The sequence below is a fragment of the Trachemys scripta genome, chromosome 2, assembly GCF_013100865.1.
Source record: "Trachemys scripta elegans isolate TJP31775 chromosome 2, CAS_Tse_1.0, whole genome shotgun sequence".
Classification (NCBI taxonomy): Eukaryota; Metazoa; Chordata; order Testudines; family Emydidae; genus Trachemys; species Trachemys scripta.
Window position 1 is genome coordinate 177852902 of NC_048299.1, and position 27940 is coordinate 177880841.

Below are 27940 nucleotides of genomic sequence, written 5' to 3' on the forward strand. Positions count from 1 at the left end.
GCGCTTTGGATAAAAGTGCTATATATATAAAAAAGTAATAATAATAAATGTTTTTTGTTGTACAAATTAAAGCACACAACTCATATTTTAATATCAGTAGTCTTACCTTTCTAATGCGATAGATGTGCCCTCTCTCCCCCACTGCGGCAGCCCCTGAGCTGGGGCTGGGAAGGAGGGCCGTCTCTCCCCTGCAGCTGCAGCCCTGGAGCTGGGGAAAGTCACCTCTTTCTCTGGCCGCTGCAGCCCTGCAAGTCCCAAATTCCCCCCAACCCCTTTCTCACCTCAGGGCCCTTTCCCACCTACCTCCTATCCCCCCCCAAGGCCACCACCTCACCTTACATGTGCGTCTTCTCCAGGGTCCAGGCACCTAATTAGTGGAGACACACATGCGTGGCTTTACTAAATATGTGGATGGCCTTTCATTCGCTCTCTCGTGTGCAGCTTCCCAGGCATGCACCTTAGCGGGAACTATCCGCAAACCACCTGAATGGAGCCCAGTGGACCACAGTTTGAGAACTACTGACATAGAGGTTTGAGTCTTCTCCATACTAATGCAAAGGGTCCTTGAGCTCAAATGGTGGAGATGCCAGGTTTTATATCTAGAGATTCCAGGTTCAGTCCCTGGGTATGGGAAATTCACCTTGATACTGTCCTGTGGATAAACAGAAGACTTCATTAACCAGGATTCCACAAGTACTAAATGCACCCTTTAAAAAAAAAAAAAAAAAAAAAAAAAAAAGACAGCATTCACAGTTATATGCTAATAAGTTGTCAAACCAAAAAATAGGTTATTAAATGGTTTGTATAAAACTTCACCAATGGAACTGCACACAATTTTGGTAGCTGTGCCTCAGGCCCTAATCTGTGCCCCAAGCCTGGTTGCTCCCTCCCCTGTATCCCCTCACCACAATCTTTAGACTTAATGATTCACTCACTCTCTTCCTCCTTTTTTTCCCCCCTACCTCTTTGAGTGTGAACTAGAGGAAAGGAAAGAATAAAATCAGATTGTGAGCTCATAAGAGCAAGAACCTTGGATGGTTCTAAAATAAACAAATACTGCCACTACTAATACTGAACAAAAATAGATAGTGAAAGTCCAGATCAGAAAAGCGAAATGTCTTGGAGAAAGAGTTCGTGGGAGGTGGGGGCAAAATGAACAAAAAATTTTATAATATCAATATGGTTTAAAAATTGTAGTAAACGATGGAAGAAGAGATGAATCAGGCTGTCAAAGGCAAAATGGAAAGAGAAAATGGAAAGGAATAGGAAAAACAAAGGAACATTTTACTTTACACAAAATTTCAAATATTAATTAATAGTAGCTTGGGTGTTCTAGCCAAAACAAAAAATCCCAAATGTTCTTGGCAACACCTCTTCCCAGTCCCTTTTGAATACTACAGATCGCCCTAATTTGTATTTTTCCTTGAAGAGCTGACAGATATGCTTCCATTGTTGTGCCCTTTTGGACATGGAAATGTTCCTTCATCTTTTTCCTGTCCCAGATTATGACTGAAGAAACTTACTCTCCAGCAATTTACTTTCCTCATTCTGTTCTACATTTTGTTTCATGGACAGCCACTGAAGGGATCCACCAGTTCTCAAACTGTGGGTCAGGACCCCAAAGTGGGTTGCCAGGGCTGGCATTGAGCCTTGGGGACGAAGCCTGAGCTCCACTGCCCGAGACCGAGGGCTTCAGCCCTGGGTGGCAAGGCTCAGATTACATGCTCCCCACATGGGGATTAAGCCCTTGCGGTTTGGTTTTGGCCCCCTTGCCGGGGTGGTGGGGTTGGGCCTTGGGCATTGGCCCCCCACCTGGGGTGGCGGGGTTAGGCTTTGGTCCCCCCTCATGGGGTCATGTAGTAATTTTTATTGTCAGAAGGGGGTCACAGTGCAATGAAGTTGCAGAACCCCTGGATTAGACAGGCTGACTAATGTTTGTATATCAGTTACAAATGAAAAGTGTGTGCAAGTTCTGGCAATTATGTAGTTACAGAAGTCTTCAGGTTAAGAGGAGACTTGCACATCATCAGAATTCTGGTGCCAAGAATCAGCAAACTTTTGACTGATGAACTTCATCTGATTTTCATAACATTCTACTGCATCTCTTACAGGGCTTGCATCCTACCTGTTGCCTTTATGTCAGTCGGTTCAATTTGTCTAATCAGATTGACTAAGTGGGGCAAAGACCGAGCCAAAGGCAGATGGGTGTGACCATCTTGGTCTTCCATTGAACATCTGTTGTGGTGACAGACACAAAAAGGTCATTTCTACTGATTTACCTGAGTAGAGTTTGAGGCAGCAGGTGCAGAGTTGTTTGAGTCTTTTGTCCTGCACCTGCTGCACGTCAGGTAAGTGTAAACAGCTGTTGCAAGTAGAATAGCATTACCCTGTAGGTGGGCCTGGAATGGTCCCAAATATGCTGCTCTTTGTGCAGCTTCACTTTTAATAGCTGTTTTAGACCACAGTTCACAAAAGCAATCCATATTAGGCCCTATTTGGGGGGGAAGAGGGAGGCATATTAAAGTCTTTTAGACTTTGAATAGAAGCGGTAATAAGATTTCTTTCAGGGTCATGTCTGAGGTGCAACTTAAATCTAATGTCATCAGGTTGGAAGATTACTAGATTTTATACTTGCCTCAGAGTAAACCAAAAAAATGTATTGCATTTAAGTTTTCTTTCAAAATAAGCAGTACATTTCGGCATATTGTTTAAATTATATAGCATTAACTTCTGTCTGTAGCGTGCAGCAGCTGTATTTTAATGGATTGAAAAGATAGAGAACAGAGAATTATCAATTTAAAATTGATTTTTTTGTTTAAAGGGACTATTATCACTGTACTGTCAGTACTGTCAATATTTGATTATGGAAGGAGATTTCCTTATACCTTCCTATATGTAAATGAAGAGCATTAACAATAAACATTAGCAATGGGCAATTTATGTAAATATATAAATACCTCACTGCGTACTAAGTATAGGAAATACCATGGTAAGGTCAGTACTGTGGCATGGTAAATATTTATTTTTAAAAACTGCCCGTTTTCTATTATTTTTTTTTAAATAAGTAATGGTTATTTACAAAGTGTTTATATAAAAATAGTGTTTTAGGGTAGAGTTGAGTGCAGAGAGCAGATGTATCACAGCACAGCTCAGGTTCACCAACTTCCTGATTTCTTTTTTTATCATTAAATTTGGAGCATTTTATGCATCATTAATATTGTAAAGAACTAGGGTTTTCTCTTTCTGGCTCCATAGAACTTCTCAGACTACAATCTGAGAATTTTAGAGAGGCAAGCCTGATTGTCCCTAAATCTAGGCTTGCTATCTGTGTAGGATCTCCTTCAAGACTTAAACAAAAGAGAACTCGCAGTACTATGGGGAATGGAGATTAGTGTGGTTGCAAATTAATGAGAAAACAGGTCAGGTCACAAATCTTGGCAGCCAAACAAACTACACTGAAATTTAAAGTGGAATCATTTGAAATTAGAGTACAGACATATCAGAACATTATCACTGTTGAGGGATGACTAGAATTTGTCAAAAGATTGATCAGATCTCAGAATATCCATATTATAGCCTTTATGTCTGAAAAAGCGAGTAAAGATCCTATTCCCTTAGTTGAAAAGCTCCTTGCAAACATACTGAATATAGGTCTGAGGAACTAATGTATAGCAAAAAATGTATAGGGATCTCTAAGACATTCAGTGACAAAATAAAAACAAGTATAGCCCTTTTATTTTTACTTTATCAGGTGCCCATGATAAAGACAGAATCCTGAGATGACCTGGAAAAAAATGAAAGCAGGAAAAGTAAGAGGTTAAACTTCCCCCTTGGCCATTTATCCAGTTAGTCAAATTAAAAAGGAGAGAACTGTCTGAAGTTAAATTGGGTTTTATGAACATAAAGGCAAGTGTGTTTTACACACATCTCAGATCACATGAAGTCTCTGTAGAAAAACTGTATTTTTTTTCTAAGTCTAAGAAGGTTCATGTATAGTCACAGATGGTCCTCCATTTGGTCAGAGAGAAAGTAAAATATTAACTACAGATGATAAATGTTTATGTATGAAGAGACTTAAATGGTTCCATAAACTTTTAGCAAATGAATATTAACATTTAAAAAAAATGTTCCAAATGCTCATAGAAGATTCCAGAGTGACAACTGGGAAGATTAGAGTTTTCTTCTTACCTCCAGATTAGATAGATCACAAGCAGCAGCAGTGCAGGCTTTCTCGACACTGCCCTACCGATATGTCTCATTCTTGACTTGGAAGAGTCAGAGGATAGTTCAGTCTCCATGCCCATTTAATTCTTGGTGTGTCTCCTCAAAACAACAGCCAGGGGCCAGATCTTCAACTAGTGTAAATTAATGGAGCTATGTTGATTTATAATGCTAGGCCTAAGTTCCCAGTTAGTGCATATTGTGGTGGTGGATTTTGTGATATGAACACTTGTTGGCTGTAATGTGAATGTTTGACTGAGATCACCAGTTAAATTCACACGGACAGATGAACGGTCCTCTCAGGATAACGTTTGGTTATTCCTGACCTGGGCTGGATGTGAACTAGTAACATAAAGATGTAAGTCTTTCTGTGCCCCATTGCCAACTGCTTGAGACATCCAATTCCCCACAGTTTTAATATTCAGAAGAAAATTAAGAACTGTTCAAATTAATATTTCTGTACACTATTTAGAACGTAACTATAGTGACACCACGTGACTTTTCAGTCCTTTCCCCATGTAAAACAGAAAAGTATTGAATTGTTAAACTAATGAGAAACTTCAGCTGAATGTCTAGAGATGAATATTTGTTATTGGCATTACATATTTATTGTGCCTTCAAGTGCTTAAGTATATTATACACACTACCACTTTGGCTTCAGTTTCCTAGATCTTTTTCTTCCAGAATCTTCTGCTCTTCCTTAACTGATATCGTCTCAAACAGCACCCGTGGAACCCCCTTGTTTTCAATGGGTCTGACTGATTAGAACTGTGCATCATCAACAGAATTGTCTTCTGAGAAGGAATAACTTTCAACTCTTTGTCTAGCTTTTTTGGCTCTGCTGGGCTAACGGAAGTAAAAAGCAATATCTTCTCAGATGTTCCTTTAACAAACAATGTTATGTATGTGCAGAGTATTATTTGTGGTCATGAGAAAGCAAGTTTTTATCAATGTATAACAAAAATATTTTAAAATAAATAGTATAAGATCAGCTTTCATTCCATCCAACTTAGTGTTAAGTTTTAAGTTGTTAAAATTGCAAAAACAAAACAAAAAAACACAAAAACATTTGGTCTAAATAGCAAAGCTGATAAAAACAGTTCTTAGGTGAAGCCTCGTGATTTACTATGACCAGAAGTATGAATTAATCACCATTACCTCATGGTTTATTGTGTCTTACTGCTTTAAAATGCATATGGCAGTACTGTGTGTATAATATGTTTAAGCACTTGAAGGCACAATAAGCAGGTAATGCCAATAACAAAATAACTTGCATATTTAAGGGGAGGAAAAAAAGCAACGGTTAAATGCCATGGTATAGTATTATGTTACTATGTGCTTATTTGAATAGTTTCTTTTCAAGCATCTGCTCCCTCACTGAAAATGTATTTTGGAACACCTGCAGAGCACAGCCATTTCCCACTTCCTTGCCATATAATGGATTTGTACTTGCATATGGTTCAGGATCCTGCATAACTCTAGGGGAAGGCACTCTTTGTTTTTTATTTTTGTGAGCAGTGCTTCTACAAGGAGCACATTTTACTAAGCTCTATGTGCAAATGCTAAAACTCCTTGTGAGACACATGGAGGGGTAGATACAAGGCTTAGCATCTAAAACATTCCATTTGTAGGTGTACATTTATTTTTATCCAAACCTTACAAATATTAAAACCATTTAAGGATACTGAACAGTATGTAAGCCAACAGGGAATTTGTTGTTTGCAATATATTGAGGTTCCATTGTATTGAGTAGCAAACGTCTCCTAGAAACAAATAAGCCCACATATTGAAAGGAAAGGAATTGCTTAATTTTGTATCCGCAGTTGAATTCTGTAACCACTGGAAAGGACATAGCTAATCAGCTGGTTTCCTTTTTGTTTTAGCAGGGAATGGCAGTACCATAAAGATATTCTGTATTTCATAAGGATAAGTTGTGAATAACTTCATGATTGGTATAGCTCGAGTGGTAGAACATTTTACTAGCTTGATTCATGGCTTGACAATATTAAATTAAGCTGCTATATGTTTCAGTGTACTACAAAGTTCATAATAGTTCTTTGGCCCTGGTGTATTTTTAAGCCTAGCAATAGGCTCCAGTGTCGACAACTGAACTAATGATGCAGCATTGCTCTTGTATCATCTTCTGAGCCTTGATTTTACCAGTATGGAACTTTTGCTGAGTGTCCATGGTCCTGTATTTGTTATATATTGTGTTGCTTTCATTGTTGGTAAGTTGCATCTCACAATGTGTAATTTGTTACCATTATATAGGGGCCTTTTCAGTTTGGTGTGGGGAGGGAGAGTGTGTATATACTATGTAGTTGTCTGAGAATGAGAGAAACAGTTGAGATGCTTCTTCAAGATGTGTTTTCTAAGTGGCTGATGAATGTGGTGAAAGGAATTGCATCTTGCAGAGTTGCCTATTTACCTTGCCTGTTACTACTATTTTTACTACAGGATGTGATTGCTTACCTTACTTAAAAACCAAAACACTAAAATTGAAACCTTTTGACTCATAGAGAGGGAGCTCCCAACTTTGGTCTTAAAACTCTTCTGAAGACATTAACCTCTGAAATGGTACATTCTTTAATCTTTCCCAAGTGTTTATAGTTGAAGGCATTTCAAAGCAATATAGTTCAGAAGCTGTTCTTGGACAAGAGAAGCCAGAATTGGTAAAAGTACATGCATTACTTAATACGTAATGCTTCTGTTCAGTATCCATTCTCTTTAACAAAATAGACTTTAGGAGCAACTAGTTTTTTCAGTGTACTTTTTAGAATCTTCAGGGAGTCTTCCTTTGCCCACCTTTAGTTTTGCAGGTTTTATGGTGTCCTGTAGACTGGTGTGATAATGCTTTTCAATCCCCATTTACCTCATTTTATTAAAACATTTGCCATGGCTATGAATGCAGTTTTGGTTTCACCATATAGGTGAGGAAGAAAAAAATGTTGAAAACGTCAAGAACATTAATTGGTTTCATGGAGGTGGGGTAATGTATGTGTAAATATAACCACAAATGCATAAGTAAAATAAAAATTTGAATGTTCTGATTTCAATAGGAACTGGACATTTTAGGGATGATGCAATAGGCATTTAGAGAAGATAGAAAATATGAGGCAACTGTAAATTATTATTGAGCACCTTAATCCTGGATGATGTCTGATTAATAAAGTACTTCGAGTCTGCAACGTTGTGCTGCAATTGTTATAATTGACCTAAGTTGTCTGACATAACAGAACTAAATTAAAGCCAGAATAGTTACTGATGTAATCAGTACCTTGAAATATCTAATTGTTAATGAATATAGCACTAAATATAGCCAAATAGAAGGAAAAAGTGGTTACAATGTAAATTAGATCTTTCTATGACAGTTTTCCTATATTGCAATCTTTGTATTTAATGTATATTACATTTTATAATGTCAAGTTTAAGTGTTCAGCAGTTTGAATTTTCTTTTGAGAAAAGTGCAAACAGCATTTTATGGAGGAGTTGTATACATTTTAGCTCACTCATAATTCAGAAGCATCGGATTTTTCTTTCATCAAACTGAAAAAAGTCAACATCTTTGGGCAGGGATAAAACAGAGATAAAACATCTACTCTCTCGGCGCTGTGATGAATATTGGTGGGGCAGGTTGTCAGGTGGGGTAGGTTGTCAGGCTCAGACCCAGCTGGGGAGGAGCTTGGTGATTGCCATAAAGGAAGGACCTCAGAACAGTAGGGAGAGAAGACGAGACCCAAGAGTAAGGAGGCCCTATGTCTTTTTCTGAGGAGAAGGTCCAGGGAAGAGGCAGGATAAAAAATCTTTTCCTGGGCAGAGAGGCTGAAGAAGGACTCAGACGTTGTGAAGAATAGGAATAAGCTGGGAAAGCCAGGATTAGCTTCTCAGTGGGCCCGTATGGGAGGGGCAGGACTTGAGGGAAATGGCCCTGTGGGTTGGTGTCCTGACAACAGGGCAGACCACAAAGGGGAATCAGAAAAGAGATTGAAATCTCAAATCTCTGCAGGTAATTTGGTATTATCGTTTTGTTCATTGTCACTTAGTGAAGACTGGAATTGAAGGAAGACCACAGGTGTGGCAAGAAGAGTATGGTTCACCATATGCATTGCAGTACTGGTGAAGGGTACTATTTAGCATGTTGAGGATATTGAGGCCCCAGTAGGGTTGGAATTCCAGAGGGACTTGGCTAAAGGGCCAAGAACATAAGAATGGTCATACTGGGTCAGACAAAGGTCCATCTAGCCCAGTATCCTGTCTTCCGACAGTGGCCAGTGCCAGGTATCTGAGGATGAACAGAACAGATAATCATCAAGTGATCCATCCCCTGTCACCCATTCCCAGCTTCGGACAAACAGAGGCTAGAGACACCATTCCTGCCATCCTGGCTAATAGCCATTGATGAACCTATTCTCCATGAACTTATCTAGTTCTTTTTTGAACCCTGTCATAGTCTTGGCCTTCACAGAATCCTCTGGCAAAGAGTTCCACAGGTTGTCTGTGCGTTGTGTGAAAAAAATACTTCCTTTTGTTTGTTTTAAACCTGCTGCCTATTAATTTCATTTGGTGACCCCTAGTTCATGTGTTATGAGGAGTAAATAACACTTCCTTATTTACTTTCTCCACACCAGTCATGATTTTATAGATCTCTATCCCCCCTTAGTCATCTCTTTTCCAAGCCAAGTACCCTGCTACATGAGATAGACAACCATGACACAAGTTTATGAAGTAGTGAAGGCAAGCTATTCTAATGAAATCATTTTGCAACCTTAACTACAGTGTTCGCTACCGAGTGAATGCTATTTAAATGTGTAGACCTACAGTCACGTGCAAATGAAACTTATCATTATTTATAAATTGGAAATTACTGAGACCTAGTATATTGCTTAGTTTCTGTGACCGGAGTCCTAGTGGGGAGCCAGCTGTGGTCACTTAGTTAGGGTGAACTGCAAAGAATGGAGCAGATAATCCCCAAAAAGCTGGTGGATATTCCAATACTTAGATTTAGCAAGCCAGCATAAAACAGTTTCTTTATTACCTTACATGGTTATTCAGAAGTCCAAAGAACACAGTTCCCTTAAAGAGATCCAGCCTCAGGCCTCCATACAGGTACCTAAGTAAAATATGATGATTTCTGAAAATCTTATTTCCTCATATAAAAGAAAAGGTTCTATCAATCCAAAACAGACACATTACCTCCCAGGGTAATGAATGTTTCAGATCTTACCAAAACACATGCTACAGCCAATTCTTATTAACTAAACTAAAATTTATTTAAAAACAATAGAGTATGGTTAAAAGATCAATATACATACAGACATGAGTTCAATTCATCTAGGTGCAGATTCATAACAGAGATGGTGAGCTTTGTAGTTGCAAAGAGTCCTTTCAGAAATAGTTCATAGGTTATAGTCCAAAGTCATCTTGTGTTTACAATTCATTTAAATGATAGGATGTACTTTTGGCCTCTGAATTATCAGAATACACCATAAATAGGGACTGTTGATTACATTGTGGAACCTACTCATACATATGTAAAAAAACAAACATTATCTCCCCACTTGTCTTTTGAGGGTTATTTGTTTTGCAGGATGTTTAACCCTTTCTAGCCATGCGTCACAGTTTCATTATTAAAGCAATGCTTCTGTTTATTTCCTTGGTCCCACACTATTATGTCAGAGCAATGGAATTGGGTTTTTTGTTTCTACATATAGTGGTCTTGCACTATTTATGATCCAGCATTTAGCAAGTTAAAGTACTCAATCTCTACAAGTGAAAGTGAACATTTTTTACCAGAGATTATTTTCTAGCCTGGAAAGTTGTGTGTGTGACGTTCCCCTCTGGTGTTATCTGAACCAGTGACCTGCTAGGTCACTCCAATCTTTGATTCTCGGAGCCAGCCTTACTGTGCTCTGCTGTTAGAGCCCCCCGCCCCCCCCCCCCCCACTCCTGGGCTGTTCACACACAGCCTCTGGCATGTAAGCTGCTCCCAGCTACTTGCAACCGAGTGACACTAGCTAATATCTTCGGTCCTGGACACAACCCTAGGAACCTTCATCTTGCAGTGTCCAGTTATGCCCACTGGGCGCTGCCAGCTTATATGAGTTCATCAATTTAACAAAGAAATTTATATGTACCAGGCTTGTTATCCCAAGGGGAGTCTCTGACACGCTTCAAACCAAACGCGCTGCTTCAGGTAGACTAAACAAACACATTTATTAACTATAAATATAGATTTTAAGTGATTATAAGTCAAAGCATAACAAGTCCCATTTGGTCAAACGAAATAAAAGCAAAACACATTCTAAGATGCTCTTAACACTTTCAATCTCCTTACAAATTTAGATGCTTCTCACAGGCTGGCTGGTTGCTCTTCAGCCAGGCTCACTCCTTTCATCAGCACTTCAGTCGCTTGGTGTGGTGTCTGTAGATGGAGGTGGAAGAGAGAGGAAGAGCATGGCAAATGTTTCTCCCTTTTATCATGTCCTTTCTTCCCTCGTGGGTCAGGTGAGCCTTACCTCATTGCAGTTCCAAACTGACCAAAGGAAGTGGGGAGACTCAATCGAGAGTCTAACAGATCCTTTTGTTGTTGCCTAGGCCAGCGACCTTTGTTCCTGTGAGTTCTGATTCCAGGGGCTGAAAACTGGGCTGAATAGTCACAGCTCTCAGAAAGGAGAGCTGTACCGAGTATCTGCACCCTGAGAACCCAAGGGCCTAGGAATCCCAAGCCTGGGACGGTGCCTGAGCTCTATTCAGACTCTCTGAAAGCTTAAAATACCTGCGATCCAGGGACTGGATTCCCTTCACAGTAGTCTGGTGGGCCACTGGCACAGAACTGTTATTGACTACTTTACTGTAAAGTCTTTTTTCACACCTTCAAAATCTTGTATTCGTTATAAAGGCCATCAAAACTTTACCTTAACTTTGTCATTTTTTCTTATAAGAAAGTGGGACTACATACTCTCCAGAGCCACTCCCTATTGATTGGTTTCTTAAGTGATTGGTGAAGGGGCCAGCTTCAGGCATACCATTTAGGTTGCCCGTCTCCATTATGCTCAGTGATACAGGCTTGCGGTAGCTACTGATGCAATTTTAATACCTGAAATGATAGAGAAAACATTGTAATTTAGAAATATGTAAGACTAAAGATGGTTCAGATAGTATCTGTAGGTGGTGCTCCATCTCGAGGAGCTGCTAAAATTATTGGATGCGCATGGGTATATCAGAGGGATGTAGGAGAGGGATGATATTGACTGGGGGGTGGGGGGGAAGAAATGAGGCAGCACAAGGGAGAGAAGAATTAGACAACTTGAGTTTGGAGAAACTAGAGGGAAAAAAAGATAAGCTGAAAATAAAAGAAATTCTAAAAGTAAGCAAAATAGAGTTAGAAACAATTGAAGACAAGGACTTTACCTGCCACTATTGTCAATAATATACAGGAACTGATATGTCCAGAAATAGGCTTATTGAGATACACTAACAATCATAAAAACATCCCAGCTTATCTTTCCAAAGGTAAGAACATTGAACCAAAAACAGGACTGAAAGAAAGGGAAGGCTCTTGCTCCACTCCCAGACCACTAGGTAGTATTGAGAAAACAACAATGCAAACAAATGATAAACGATAACAGAATTCCATTCTTCTCCGGAAGACAATATATTTTAGTTGCCATTTCGTATGGTTACAGATCCCTCGGTTTCTCTTTGAGAGAGAGAGAAGTTTTAATTTAAATGTTTAATTGTATTTATAGGCATGGCATTTGTTTATGGCATGTATCGCTTTAGAATATTGTATGTATTGAGAATTTGCAGCTCTATTCCATAAACCAGAATAAAATAAATCCAAAGGAAGATAATTTTGTGTACTGACAATAAAGGGGAGGTTGAAACAGATTGTTAAATACTGTTGGAGATATTTGTTATGTACAGATACCTTTATCTATCATTTGGCACAAAAGTGCTTCCAGATTGCATGCTTTTCCCCCAGTTTTTTCTGAGGTAAAGACTTCATTCCCCAAACTCCCTCACCTTTGATATTGTTGAAATTAAATCACAACAGGAAATTTTATTTTCTTCTCTTTGCATTTCACCTTCTTTCTTCCTAGCACCTCCTCTACAATTTCATTCCAAATCAGCTGTACTGAAGTGTTAGTACTGATTCAGAGTTCCCTGACATAGCCTTGCCCCAAGAGTCTTTTAGAAGTCAGAGGTAGTGTTTAGTGCAGGGATTCCCAAATTGTGGTATGTGAGCTTGGCATTCTATCAGTTCACTTTACAAAAAAATATTTTAAGAAGGTGGTACATGAACTGGTAAAGCTTGGAATTCGCTGGTCTAGTGATCTAAACTCAACATAAGGAATCAGGAACACCTACTTTCTAATCACAGGTGCATCACTAACTGCATCCTCTTAATCTCTCCCTCAGTTTCCTTGTATGTAAAATAGAGAATTCCAATCTCTCATAGGAACTGAAGTTTAATTAATGTTTGTAAAGTACTCCGTGTAGATTTATAGGATTATAAATGCTAAATAATGTTCTGTATTCAGATACTGGCAATGGATTCCTTATATATCCAGCAATCATACAAGTAATTCCAGTGAGATTGACTTGAAAAACAAAACAAAAAATCCTTCATTTTTCGGCATCACCCTATCTATCAGTTTCTGTTTATGTGCACTACTGATTTCAAGGAAGCCTGTCCTTAACTTGACTCTGCATGAAGATGATGCTAAACTTTGACTCCTCAAAGGCCAGTCCTGAATATATTTCTCTAAACACAAAATTCTTCATCACCAAAAAAGAACCTGATAATATTTCAACTTAACAAGTCAATTGTTTGGGAGCTTGTTTTGGGTTGGCAATTATTTAATTTTCTAATCTGCAGTTTAAATACATGAAGTTTGCAATGGAAAAAAGGAAATGAATAATTTATTAGGTTATGCTAAGTGATTTTTTTATGTGCAGGAGAAATTTTTGATTTTAATATAGGGTCCGTTTTTAAAAAATACAGGCAGAGCCTAAGCCCTTCATTTTTGCTGACTCATTGCTTTTTCCTAAAGGAAATTTTGGATCACCAGTTCCAAACCATGTGAGCCTTTGAGTACCCAAAAAACAAGTTACCATGACAGCAATGTAGATAGTGACAAGTGAAAGGGTCAGAAAAGATCATGTTGGTTATTATGATTAGGAATATAAAGAATAACATCCTTAAGGGAAAAAAGCAACATATACACCATTTAAAGAATAATCTGAGCTTCAATGGCATTTATTTTTTATTCTTTTCTGTGGTGTTTTTATAAGCAGCCTTGAAAAGGAAACAAGGCATATAAATGATGCTCTTTGATAGGAAGACATTTTCAATCCTTGCATAAAAATATTTGTATCATATGTAACCCCTTTTGGGGTTTAGAGAGCACGGCCCTTTAAATCTTTTTCCTTGGGGGGGAGGGGGACAGTGAGAAAAAAGGAGGGAAACTCCAGGGGGTGGCGTGGAAGCTCCGAGGGAAAGAGAAGCAGCAGCCCACAGACCCTCACAAAGTGAAGCAACAGAGAACCTGCCTGAAGCCTGGGAAGGACAGGGCGGCCGATCGGGGACACCCCGGAACAGGAGCCAGGAGGAGCACTGTACCAGGGAGGAATTGCCCAAGGAGGACAGGCTGGATCTGGACCCAGTATCACAGCTGCCCAGAGCTGCATTGGGCTGTGAGTACTGGGGCTTGTGACTCTGCATTGGGAACAAGGAGGGAGGTTGCTAGACAGTGAAGTGGGGAGGTGATCACTCTGTGTTGCTTTACAGAGAGCAGCAGAAGAGGGAACCGAAGGGGTTTATTGGGGAAAAGTTCACTGGTGCCGAAGACGACCAGGAGCACCCAAGACTCACCACTGGACTGGAACTTTGCTCAGGACTCCTGAACTCTGTGTGCAGACACATTGCTTGGTGTCTGCCCTTCCAGACTGTGCTACCACTGGGCCCATGGGGCCTTGGTTTGGCTGCAACCCTGTTCTACTGCTCCCCCTATATTTCCCCTTGTTGTATTTCTCCTCTCATCCCTCTTTAAATAAATATTTCCCTTTCTTATAGCCATTGTACTTTTCCTTGGGTGAGTGTGTTCACTCTGGGTGGGGGGGTGGAGCAGGTGCCCCTGGGGTGGAAGGGATTTCTCCTGCTGCATTCCTACGCGCGCCTTCTCTTGGCCAGAGCTGTCTGCAGAGCAGACTCCATCTTGGCCACGAGGGCGCTAATATTTGAAAAAGACATGTGTAGCTGCAGTTAGGAAAAGGGCATATTTTTTAAAGGTTATAGCAGGTTCATTTCAAGTGAGTCTGGCTCGATTGTTTCGTTACATCAGGTCATTTGGTTTAAATGATTAATAATCCAGCAAGGCCCCTACTTTTATGCAGGAAAGAAGGCTTCAAGCAGAAAAACTTGTTAGAAAGGTAGGGAGTTGAGTGGTTTTGGACAGTTTAGTTGTAAATGAGTTGTCTGTATTTCTGAACCTTGCCTTAATTGTCAAAGATGCAGATTAAGCCACTGTTGTATAAAAATGTAAGTCTCCCCCCCCCGAATCTCCAAGTGTATAGAACCTCTTGAAGTAGTCTGCATTAATCATAGTGAAAGATGGTCAAGAACAGTTATGTTATACAAGTAGGAGTATCTCCAAAGATCTGAATTTTTATAGATAGCTTGATGGCAGAGGCTTTTTGCTCTCAAGGGTCACTAGTAACTACTCTACATGCCAATCTGAAACACCAGCACCATGTTCTTCATTACTCTTTGACCTCCACCCTTCATTCCACACTCTGTGTCCTCTCAACTTCTCTGCTGTTCCCTGGTTCATAGAATATCAGGGTTGGAAGGGACCTCAGGAGGTCATGTAGTCCAACCCCCTGCTCAGAGCAGGACCAATCCCCAGTTAGATTTTTGCCCCAAATCTCTAAATGGCCCCCTCAAGGATTGAGCTCACAACCCTGGGTTTCGCAGGCCAATGCTCAAACCACCACCAGGGATTCTCCCTTACTTTCTTGTCTCCTTCCAGACATTCATGCTTCTTGCCCCTTTCCACCACCTATTCCAATGTGATCTTCTGACTGATGTTCTGGGAACAAACTTCACACTCTTCTCAGATTGTCGGCATGATGACACAAAATAAAGATGTGTTGTATGATTAACCAATATCTGCTACTGCCCCTGCTGTCTTGAATCAACATCTGGAAATTAATTTGGAATATGTACTAGATTAACATTTCATATCATTTGTGGGCATGTATGCCATATACTAATCACTGGCCTAGAGAAAACATTATTTTTAGATATATCTAGAAAACCTGCAGGAAGAATTATCTTTATGGTATGTTACGAAATAGGGAGTCCAGACTCAAATCCCAAAACTTAATCCCATCCTCCTCACCCACCTTGAGCCAGCAGAAGCTGTGAAACCTGCTAAAAGATTGAATTAGATTTGTATCATTGAACGGAGACAGCTATTGGGTAATCAAGAGTACTAATCACTGAACTCCAGCTAGAAGGAAACTGTGTATGTGCATGTGCAGGGAGAGAAGAGGAATACATTAAATTAAAAGAATGGGTTTATGAAAGTTTCAGCTCTGATCTTCTGAAATGCCTAGATGCTAGATTTTGTGCTTCAACTGGCAGTAAAATTCTTTACAAAATAGGGTATAATAAAGGATTTATGGATCATAACAGCAATTTATGGAGTTAGGAAGACTTGGATTTTGTGAGGGTTGGGGCCAACATTTAATTTTTTGTTTTGCCTTTTTATTATTTTCTGTCTGCTTATATATAGAGCATCAACATTCTCATAACATAAATGGTTTTGGTTTTGATTTTTAAAATTAGAACTGGACAATAGACCACCTCTGGTTTTGTATCCACAACACTGAAAATGGGTTGGAATCCAGGGATTCAAATCAGAGACCCTCCATCATCCCAAAATTCAAAGGGGCTCGGCTTCCAAATTCCTTTTTGGCCCATTTGAAAAACAAATACAGTAGTTTGAACCGGCTTCCCAGGGTGTTTTTGTGATTTTAATAATGCCCTCTGTAGATTGGTGTGGTGATGAGCTATGAGTCACCTTCAGAAATGTGCAAGTTAATTTTTCTTGGTATCCGATAATTCCATCTATAAATAGCATTTTTCTTTTCTCATAGCTGTGTTCTATTTATTCTTTTAATTACTGGCTAGGATTAAGAAATGTTTGTAAATATTTCTTGTGGGCTCTTTTTTGTGTCAGAGGCATTAATACTGTCAAAATAAGAGATTTTATCTCTATGTAAAGCATGTTTTCTTGGTATTTAACTATGATCCATTGTATAAAATAATAATACTTTATTATTTTTAAGTGAAAATGTGTTGTGGTATTATGCACTCTAAAGCTTATCATTTAAAAAAAAAATCCTAGCTGTGTAATGTATAAGAAAGTGGAAATCTAGCTGTACATATCCCTCTGTGTTTAGATTTTAATCAGATTTTATAAAGGTTCAAAATAGGCAGGGGATTTTGCTAGTGAAAAAAATTATAATAAACATATCCAAAAGATATAAAGATGGGACACAAAGTCTCATAATGAACTTCGTAATTTATCTTTGAATCCAGGAATTTCCTGCACTCCAGCCAAGTGCATTGTCATTAAGCCACAGCCGTACACGGAGCTGGCATGTGAAGAAAATGTGTGGTGTGATGACAGATTTGTGTGTGTAAAGCAATTGTCACAAGATGCATTTATTTCATTTTGATAACTTTTTCATTGCTTGCTTAAGAATTGTTTAGAGCACCCTGCAGAGAGCCTGTTATGGTTTTAGATCTATGAGTTACTTAGAACTTTTTAAAAATTGGGTCACTTAATTAGGTGCCTACATAAGGGTTTAGGACCCTAACTTTAGGTACCCATTTTTAAAAATTGGGCTATGAACTTTTGTGTTCTGTGCTTTATCATTGTAGCTACATGAAGCCTACAGGAGGTCTTTACTATTTGTTAACAAAAAAAAATTACTACCTAAGAGTAAAGATTGTGTGTGTATCTCTCAAACTTTTCTGTTGTAATGTGACACAAGCATGTGTGGTATGTTCATGCCCCATATCAAGAAGCCCATACAGGCACGTATATCTTTAACACAGTGTCATGAGGCTGATCTTCATGTGCTTAAACTCCTTTCAGATTCTTCTAGTAGAAGAGCCGATGAAAAGTGTGTAATGGCGTGCCTATGCCTTCTCCACTATTGTTTACAATGTATTATATGGTGTAATCCGTCAGCCAACTTTAATTTCACAAGCTATTCATTGTGTTTAAACAGTGCCTTTCTAATATTAAATATTTATGGAAGTCTTTGGGAAGAATACATTAAAATGGCAGATGGGGGTCATTTCATGCATTTTCTTGATTGAAGATTAGGGACCCCTGTGAATTTGTAGTCTACTTTCAAGGAAAGTTCACAATGTCTGACAACCCAAGGAAGCAAGAATTCCACCAATTCCCAGCACTGTGATTTCAAAAGGCAATGGTTGCCTGCAATCTTCATGCTTCAGCACCTTTCATTTTGAAATCATTTGCAAGTGCAGTGAAGAATGGTGAACAAAAACATTTACAGTTGTATTGCTTATTAATAATTCAGCATACTTACAAGTTTTGCACATTAAGATTACTTTACTCATTGATTTTTTTAGCTAGTAAAGCTAAGTGGAAAATCAAGCCTTTGATAGCTGTCCAATTGAGAGGTGTACGTTCAGCAGCACTCTAATGACCTGGGACTTCTGCTGTGAGGCTATAAGCATACCATGCTGGGAGGGTAGGGGGAAAGCGCGAGTTTACCAGACTTGTGGCACGTTAGATATGTCATGAATGAGGAGACACGATGAAGATGGCTGTTTCTTCTTCTCTGTTAGTTTATCTTGTTTTTCATTTTGTTGTCTTGTGTTGTGAGCTATTTTCAACTATAATGGCAAAACTGGTGACTATACTCAGCTTGGTTCCCTCCCCCCCCACGTATGTGTTTTCAAGTGCTTGATGTAAGAGGAAAAATAATAAAGATGTTGTGTTACCTAAATGCAAAACATTATTGTTTTTAATCAAGTTTCATGAGTGGAGCCTGTCATTGGAAAATTGGACCTTTTTACTAAGAAAGATGTAGTTAACTAAATATGTTACTATCCTCCAGAGGGGACCTATGCTCTGTTTTGTTGTTTTGTGGAATTACTCAAGGTTAATTTCCCTTGCCAGGCATATGTAGTTCACCTTGACTGTGTCATTTTTTCCATTTAAACAACATTTTACACTTATTTAATAATCCATGAATGATAGGTGTTTTACTCTAGGTGCAGGCAATTGAATTTTCTGGCCAAAAAGTGTATTTGGTGATAGTGCTTTCAAGCTTTACATGCCATGTAATGTGTATGAGTGGTTATTTATTGTTTTATACATCACCGACAGGTGGTGGGCACTTCAAGAGGTAAGAAGGCAAAGCTTTTGCTCCAAAGAGCTTGTAATCTAAACGGACATCCTCAGCAAAGGGTATAGCATGCAGAAACACAGTGTATATAAACAGTGAAGGCTATATAGAAGGGTGCTGAAAAATGGTGTTGCTGCTAAGCTGTTAAGGATGCTTAAGCTGTTACAGTTGCTCAGTGCTTCTGTTCCTGGAGCTCTGGTGTTATCAACACTAGCAGAGAGCACAGCCTGCTAATTCAGCAGACCTCAGTGTTGCTCATAGAGAGAGACTCAGAGAGAAGGTCCCATAGAGAGAGACCACAAGCATGGTTTGATGACCAAGGCACTCAGCCAGGTTTATTGCCCTCAAAGCACAATGCTAACGACTCACATAACTTGCACAAGAACATTAACATAGGACTTCCCCGTGGCAAGGAGTGGCTCAGTCAGCAGCTGGAGTTTCTGCTGTCCCCTCAGCCACACAAAGGGTTAAGGCAAGGTACCCTGGCATTTATAGACAAACAACTGGGATAAACAACTTTCACACATCTTACATATTTCATGACTTTTTTTTGTTACTTCCCCTTGTTCTTGGTATCTTGAGACAACATCCCTATTCATTGTTCTGTTACATCCCAATCTAGTACAAGATAAGATAGTTTATCTGTACTAGCTTTCTGAAATATATTTACATAAATACACAGTGTCTGGTATTTAGGTGTACCTGTTTTAACAACCCTAGCAACAACTTGGCCAAGTTTAAGTACTGGGCAGTGAACTTGTAAGCATCTGCTTTAACACATGCCCTGACTTTGGTTCACAGCCTCTGGTTCAGGCCTCAAGTCTTGCATCTGGCCCAGTGCTTCAGGCTTGCTCTCTCTCTCCCTCTCTCCCTGTCCCCCGTATTTTATCTGTCATCCCGGAAAAGAATAATGCATGGACTGAAGATGACCCAGTGGGCGAAACACTGTTACTTGACCATTTTGCTTTACCTATTCATGCCCTTTGTGTCCAATGATCTTCGCATTTCCTTCAGTCAGTTGTTCTTAGTCCCATATAGTGGACCTAGGAATGTTAGGTCCAGTACTTCAGTTGAAAAGTGTAGTTTAAAATTTATTTTGAAAAACTGGGATAGGCACTATTACAGTATGCACCTCACGACTATGTACATGAGGAGTTAAACAAAAATGTGGAGTAGTGACATCACAAATGTGGCCTTCATATATAATTTTTTTGTAATTAGTTACTACACAGTATTGTCCATCCATGTGATAGGTTGCCCTTATTGTTGGCTGTCACCATCTGGTAACCTTTGCTCGGTGAGAGACTGGAGTGGCTAGCTTTTCTGTTCCATTGGATTGGCCTCAATTATTGTGACCACACACTAGAGTTGTGATGTCAACAACATTACTGGCATAACATGCCATGTGTGGTGCTCTTTAGATTTGCATTGCTCTGTGATACATCAGTAGTTGATGTAGATTTTGTTGTTTTTTGTATATGCTGTCTTCCAGGTAACCTAATGACTGGACAGGAGCCAATTATCAAATATAACGATCAGGATTCAATATTGGTAATCTCACACTGGAAAAAGTTGTTTTGAATAAAATGTTCCTTAGTTAGGATGGAGTGTCACTGACCCCAAATTATGACTAGTACTAACAGAAAATGTGTTTATACAAATGGCAGATTACATACAGCAGTGTTACACTGAGTTGATCAGACTCAAATGCAAGGAGGATGAATGCAGGGTACATCACAGCTTCAAAGTTGCACAGAAACCTTCTCCCTTTATATACATTACACATAAGGTGATCAGATGTCCCTATTTTATATGGATAGTCCTGATATTTAGGATTTTTTTTTTTTACATAGGGTCCTATTATCCTCCCTCCCTCCCCCCACTCTACCCCATCCCGATTTTTCACACTTGCTATTTGGTCACCCTGATTACATATCTTATTGCATTTACTATACATTGCATCACACATTTTTGGATTCTGTCTTTCTTTTTATATTAGCGTTGGTTTCATTTGCATTATATTCCTGTCTTTCTGTGCTTTCTTTTTCAAGTTTATTATCCAGAAGCACATTTCCAAGACCACAGTAGTGGTAGTTATTTGAACCACCATTAATATTAAGCTTAAAGTACAAACCAAATCACATGCTCTACTACAGCCCACCACAGTGTTTCCACTGCCTGAACAATGTCATTCCCAATTGCTTGTTGCTCAGCTGTTAGTTGAGCAATTGGCACCAATTGACCTATTTACCATTGTACCAAATCAGTGGTATTAATGGACAAGGGAGGTATAAGTGCAAAGAGATTGGTCGCCAGTGACTCCTATTTGGTGTTGTCTGTCACAGCCTCTGGTTCATTCTTCATCTGCACACTTGGCCATAGGGCATGGGTCCCAATCTGATTTAGAGAGTGAGGTTCATACCCTTTTTTACATTCTCTTTAATGACTAGTTGGGCCAACCTCCCTCGCTTGTGATGAGGTTCATTCAGGCTGAGCACTCGCAGAACCATCTGTGCTTGATTTGTTTACAGCAGATTGTGTTTTTTCATCTCCTCTTTGTGCTGCCATCTTCACATTGGGATGATGCTGTTTATAGGGCATTTTCTATTGTACCCATACTGTTAACATCATACTAATTCTTTAGGATTCCCTGTCCATCTAGAAATAGCAGTCATAATTGGCAGAGTCAAATTATTAATTTCATGTGGTGCCGTAGGTCCAGGACCTTTTAGCCTTGATTACAATTATGCAGATTGTTGTGCTTCTTTGTTTACTTTGTTCCATCTGTTAATTTTGCTGGAGCCACCTTTTTCCATTTCTGTTTCCTCAATTCAGGTTCTATGAAAATACCCAAAGTCTATTATTGCTTCCAAGATTTATACTGGGGGACAGCACTTCTCTTTTTGCAGATTTTCTATTGATGGTTCCGGGTTCCTATTCTCTTGTTTCGTTTGCTCAAGCATATCAAACGCCTCAATTGCCTACTGACCTGCCAATTTTATGGCATATTGTCTAAGACACCTCACTGCCGTGGCCATTAATGCAATATTTTATACTTCTTACTCTTATTTCTTTTTAAAGTCTCAGCCCCTGCCATTGCTTTACATATTGCAGTCCGTGTTTTCCCACTATCCTTTATGACCTCTTATCAACCTCCTTTTCTGCTACCCAGCGCATCTATACCTCATCAAACTCTGTGGAAATATTTAGGGAGGGAATTAGGGGATTCCCTAGCTTGGAATTTTCTGCCATCACAGATTGCGTCCCTACGAGTGGACAGCTTGTCTCCTACCAAATCAGTGGTCGAGGTCACCAGTGTAGAAGACACTGAAGAATGGTGTTGCTGCTAAGCCGTTAAGGCTGCGTAAGCTGTTACAGCTGCTCAGTGCTTCCGCTCTTGGAGCTCCAGTGTGTTATCAGCACTAGCAGAGAGCATAGTCTGCTAATTCAGCAGACCTCGATGTTACGTATAGAGAAAGATACAGGCACAGTTCGGTGACAAAGGCATCAGCCAGGTTTATTGCCCTCAAAGCACAGTTCTAACGACTCGCACAACTTGCACAAGTAGATTAACACATGAGTGGTCCCATGGCAAGGAGTGGCACAAAAGTTTCTGCTGTTCCTTCGGTCACACAAAGCGTTAAGGCAAGGTACCCTGACATGTATAAACTGAGACAAACAACTGGAATAAACAACTAGTGGTTTGAGCATTGGCCTGCTAAACCCAGGGTTGTGAGTTCAATCCTTGAGGGGGCCACTTAGGGATCTGGGGCAAAAATCAGTACTTGGTCCTGCTAGTCAAGACAGGGCGCTGGACTCGATAACCTTTCAGGGTCCCTTCCAGTTCTACGAGATAGGTATAGGTATATCTCCGTATATTAACTTTTGCACCACCTTATGCATTTCATGACATCTGTTTACCTCCCCTCGTTCCTGATATCTTGAACATAACATCCTTATTTGTTGTTCTGTTAAATCATCTTATCTTGTACTAGATTGGTGTGTAACTTGCCTTCTGAAGTATATTTACGTAAATACCCAGTGTCTAGTAATACTTACAAATGGCTATGTTTTAACAATGCTAGCAGCAACTTTGTCAAGCATATGTACTGGGCAGTGAACTTGTAAGCATCTGCTTTAATACGTGCCCTGACTCTGGTTCACAGCCTCTGGTTCAGGCCTCAGGTCTTGCACCAGGACCGGTGCGCTCTCTCTCTCTGCTACAGGCTAGTGTGCACATTTTGTTATTTCCCCAGTTTTGTTTGGTTTTGCTTGAAATAAAAGTTCTATTTCATCTTTGTTTAATACTTCTGTAAGCGTTCAAGAAGGAATTTTTAAAAAGGGACATGAAGGGAGAAAGGAGTGGGGTCATGCTGCCCTTGGGCAGGGAATGTGTTTCAAATATTGGAGTTGCACAGAAGATTCAGAGCTGAGTGGAAGATGTGCACATGTTGAAATAAATATCCAGGTGAACGTGCAATTATTACATCATATATTCTCTTAAAATGCTCCACACTGTAGACAGCAATACAAAATTGCAAATGCTAAGAGGTCACCAGAAGGTTTGGTTGGTCTGATACTATAGTGTTTAGGAGATAATTAGGGTTGGAAATGATTTGTTGGGTCCAGTGCCTGTCCTCAGAATGAAGATTTATGTGCAGAAATACAGGTATATGTCTAATTGTGCATTTACATGGATTATCCATGCTTGGGGGCATATCCTGGCCCACCAGTCATTCCACATAGGTTTAGAAAAACCAACAGGCAGCAAATGGGGGCAGTTTCTTTTCCGTTCCAAAAGAAAGGAATATGGAGGATAGTAAAAAAGCATAGAGTTTGTGCAGGGTGAGGGATACTTATCCCCAGTGCTCCATGGGCTTCTTTCTCCAGTAATGTGGATGATTGTGGCGGGGGAAGGAGGTTGGATTGCAGTGTGCTCTGTGGATCTACTGTTGTCTAGCCAAATATTCTGACCCAAATCAGGACATACTTCCCTAAGAGGGGACACAGCTACTGCAAATCCGAGGCATGGCTTCACTGGCATATGGCCAGGAACAGAGACTGTCCCAAGCCCAGTTACCTCCAGTTTGTGGAAACAAGGAAGAATATTTGGTCCTTGATGTGCACTTAAATTAGCCAGAGAAATAGCATACTGTATGTGAACCATAAACTATTTTTACTCATTCATAAATTCTTTTTCTTCATGAAATTTCCTCCATAAATTTAGAAAACTCATGCAGTCCTCTCTGAGGACTCTGTTCATGCCATATTTGAAGTTTTGAATGTTAACATTTTTCTCAGTTATCTGAATGCAGTAAAGAATCAGTAAAATGTTCTTGAATTTAAAAACTTTTTTATAGTCAGATTTTTTTTTAAATGGCAAATTGAATATTCTTGAAAAAAATGTGTTTGGGCTGAGATCAAGCCTCAGAAAAATCATCCTCAAAGGTAAATTTTGGAGGGAAGTTGTTCAGAATGAAGTCCTTTTTCAACCACAATTCTAGCGTTGTTGCTATAATATATTCAACTATAAAATGTAGAAGTGCTGCAGATAAGTGACTGGCAGTTGCCTCAGGCAGAAATTTTTACTGATGCAATGAGATAAAAGTAATTAAGAAACATGTAGACTGATGGGTAATTAAATCCATGGGAAGCATTTTGTAACTAATTACAATGTTCTAATCACAGATTGCTTTCTATTTGTCAAGGTAAGTGTATATAATTACACAGTTCCTGTTTTCTTTCATCTAAAATCATCCCAGTTGGGTGAATATTTTTTTAAGCAAACCAAAGCCTCGGAATTTTTGGCAGTTCATTTTATTGGATAAAGTAGACAAGGTGGCGGTCATCTTGTTCTTTGATTCCAGGTGGCACAGCTGCCTGCATCTATTGTTCCTCTTTTCTCCTGTGCTTGTTAGTTAATTCTGTGGGACAGATCGTTCTTGGTTTGTTTGTTTTTAATCACATTTATACCTGTAGATATCCAACTCTATTCTGATAAATGCCACCATATTGAATATCTCAATGCATGAATGTCCTCATCTGCCTCAGTCGTCCGTGTATAGTCATTTTGGGAGCTGATAAGGATTTTTTTTTTACTAGGAAAAGTGGTTTATGGTATTTTCAACCTTTTTTTCTAATGTATCACTTCAGCTTGATTTTATTCGGTTATATTTTAGTGCAGGGAGGGAGCATAGTCTAGAACTTGACCAGCTAAATCAAGCTACAGAATATTACCCTGAGTCTACGATATGAAAAAGTCATGTTGAGGTTGGGCTTACCTGGCACGTGTTATCTAAGCTCAACCAAAAATGACCATTTTTCCTAGTTAGCACAATGTAGAATAGTTGGTAGCTGGTGGAAATCCTGCCTACATGTGGAATTCCGGCCACATATGTTACTATTTTATTACAAGTTCCTGAAGATTATGTAAAATGCTTCCTTATCCTCCAATTACCATCATAAATTCACTGGATTTTTTTTCGAAGTGCAAAAGGATTTGGGGCTTTTAAAGAAGCTTTTTCCATTTTTTTAAATAGAAAACCTATGCGATCATTAAGGTTTTTTATTTTTTCCCCTTTCTAACACCTTGATGAACTGTTTGAAGTGTGTTACTGAAAGCCATGTAGGTGTAAGTGTAGGAGCAGGCAGGGCCGGCTCCAGGCACCAGCCCACCAAGCTTGTGCTTGGGGCAGCACCTGGAGGGGGGCGGCGCGGTGCGGTGCTCCGGCCGCCAGGGAGAGCGGGGCCATGGCAGGGCTCGCCGCCCTCCCCGCGGTGCTCTGGCCGCCGGGGAGAGCGGAGCCCCGGCTGGGCACTCCGCCCTCCTCCCAGGGCTCTGGCCGCCCTCCCCCCCGGCGCCCTCCCCCCGGCCGCCGGGGAGAGCGGAGTCCCGACCAGGACTCGCCGCCCTCCCCCCGGCGCTCTGGCCGCCGGGGAGAGCAGAGCCCCGGCTGCCCTCCCCTGCTGCGCTGGGGGGGAAAGAAGTGGGGAGGGTGGCCGGAGGCTTTTTTGCCTGGGCCGGCAAAAAAGCCAGAGCCGGCCCTGGGAGCAGGATTTTATAATTGTACTATGAGAATTTGATTTTATCCTGCCAGCCACCCTTTTTGAATAGCAGAAAGGAATGACAGACCAAAACAACTAATTATGGTCACCCTTTTGTTTTAGGATAAGTTATAATGTCTACTATGGGTTCCTATATGTATTACAAATTAGGCACTCTAGTTAAATATTCATTTCTTTGTTTTAAGGTTTTAGTAAGTAAAAGACAGGATCTTGTATTGTATCTATGTTAAGGAGATTAGAGAAAAGTTGAGGGCCTGAAGCCCCAATGTGAATTGTTTTAGTTATAAGATTTAGCAAGGCTTGATTTACAATGTATTCTGCTGAATATACAATACTGCTGTCTGTATACCTTTGAAGGTTTCTGTAAGAGATTGTGTAAATAAGGAATGGATGCATCAGGAAAAAATAAGGTGTAAAAGCCATCACAGATGTCCAGATGGTCAAGAAAAAGGTGCACAGTGTAGCCATAGCCTAATTCAGTACTTTGGCTGACTAGTTATGGGAAGGAACAACAATACTGACATTCACTGGGACTACTTGGAGGAGCGAAAGGTTGGGGAGAAACATAGACTGACCTAGTACTGCAACTGAAGCTAATTATCTGGTTTTCGTTCTGCAGTGGGGAATTGATTGTTGATAAAGAGATTTTTCTGTCAGTGGTCTAATTTCCACCTTCAGAGTGAAGTGATACCAAGAGAGAGAATTACTTGTCAGAATTTCGTTCTAAAAAGACAGCACGCTAAGAGAGAAGAGATCTCATAGGGAATAACTAGTCCAGAGCAGTGTGTCTGCCTGCAACTATCATGTACTATAAGTTTTTCATTTTTAATGTCTAAATCTGTGACGTAGTGGTGTGATTTAAAAAAAATGCATAAAGTAGATGTTTTAAAAGGATGTTTTACTAGACAGAATAACCAAATGCCCTCTTACTAGGTAACAAGCAGATATGGAAAGGAGATATCTGTCTGTCTACTGTGTTTTCAGTAGTAGAAATAGAAACAAGGTAAAGTCAATCTATTTTGTAATTCGGTTTGTTGTTCATTCATGAAGGGATCTGAGAAAATTGGTTGAAAACTTACTTTATTGTTTTTAAAATGTATGTATGTATGTGATATGTTGCAAAGAGTATCTCCCATAGGTGATGTAGCTATTAAGTATTTTTAATTTGGAACAAAGCTAATGAAATGCTTTTCCTAGCATGAGACAGAGAATATTTATTCTGATCATTCAAGCACCAACAAGTAATATTAGTGCAGCACAGCGTCACTTGACTCATCTCAGTGTGGCACAGATGTAGGGTGGGATTTTCAAAAGTGTCGTAATGACTTTATAGCACAAACCCTGTTGAGTTTCACTGAGACTTGTGCTCCTAAATCAGTCACTCAAGTGCATTTGAAAATCCTATTGGTGATGGATAGAAAGAGGAATGAATAATATATAGTGGCTGCCCAGAAATTAGTTTTAAGTTGTTCCACCTGTACCTATGAAAGGTATTCTAAATGCATAAATACCAGGAAAAAACAGAGTTTGAATCTGTGTTTTGGCATAAATATAATCTTGTTTTTAAAAATTTTTAAGTAGAAGGTTCCAGATTGCCAATTCTGGAGAATGAAGTTCTGTTTTGCCATAGAGTAGATATAGTGGGATGGCAGCAGTGCAAACTTCCTCTCACTGTTGCATCACCATGCCACAGCAGTCTTCTTCAACAACCAAAGAGAGGGTAGTTTAACCTCTGGTTAGCCTTTAGTGTCTCTTCGAACAAGGCAAGGGTTCCAGTTATTGACGTTTGTCTATTCAGAACGTGATGCAGACTGCCAGATGGTTTTATATAGACCACCAAAAACCTTCTTAGATACATAGTCATTACTATACTGCACTGAATTCAGGTTATTGATTTTTGAGGTCAAGGGCATGACTTACCAATGCCCTGAGCCAACCACAGTCCCCCAGCTGTAGCACTGCCTACAGTAAAAACATTCACATTTTTTCCCATTGATTTAATTCAGACTGAAATTCCTCTTTTTGACCATAGCACAGTCTTGTGGAAGTAAAGTGCTGGTTGAACGTTTTTTCAATATAAATATTTTAAGCTCTCATGCCAGGATTTTCCAAAATGGGTGGCTGCAGTTAGACTCCTAAATTCTTATTTAGGCATCCGGTTTTCAAATTCCTCAGTTCCCTGCAACTCCCATTT

The 27940-nt window shown here is 39.7% G+C and overlaps 1 protein-coding gene and 1 long non-coding RNA gene across 3 annotated transcripts in view; one reads left to right on the forward strand and one right to left on the reverse strand.

Annotated features, from left to right (window-relative positions):
- CDKAL1 (CDK5 regulatory subunit associated protein 1 like 1) overlaps positions 1-27940 on the forward strand; it is a 759057-nt gene that overhangs the window by 294120 nt on the left and 436997 nt on the right. The window lies entirely within an intron of this gene.
- On the reverse strand, positions 334-9573 carry LOC117873253. Its single transcript, XR_004644678.1, has 3 exons — positions 9534-9573; positions 9257-9331; positions 334-4355 (listed from the first exon to the last, which is right to left on the reverse strand). It is a non-coding gene; the product is annotated as an uncharacterized LOC117873253 (long non-coding RNA).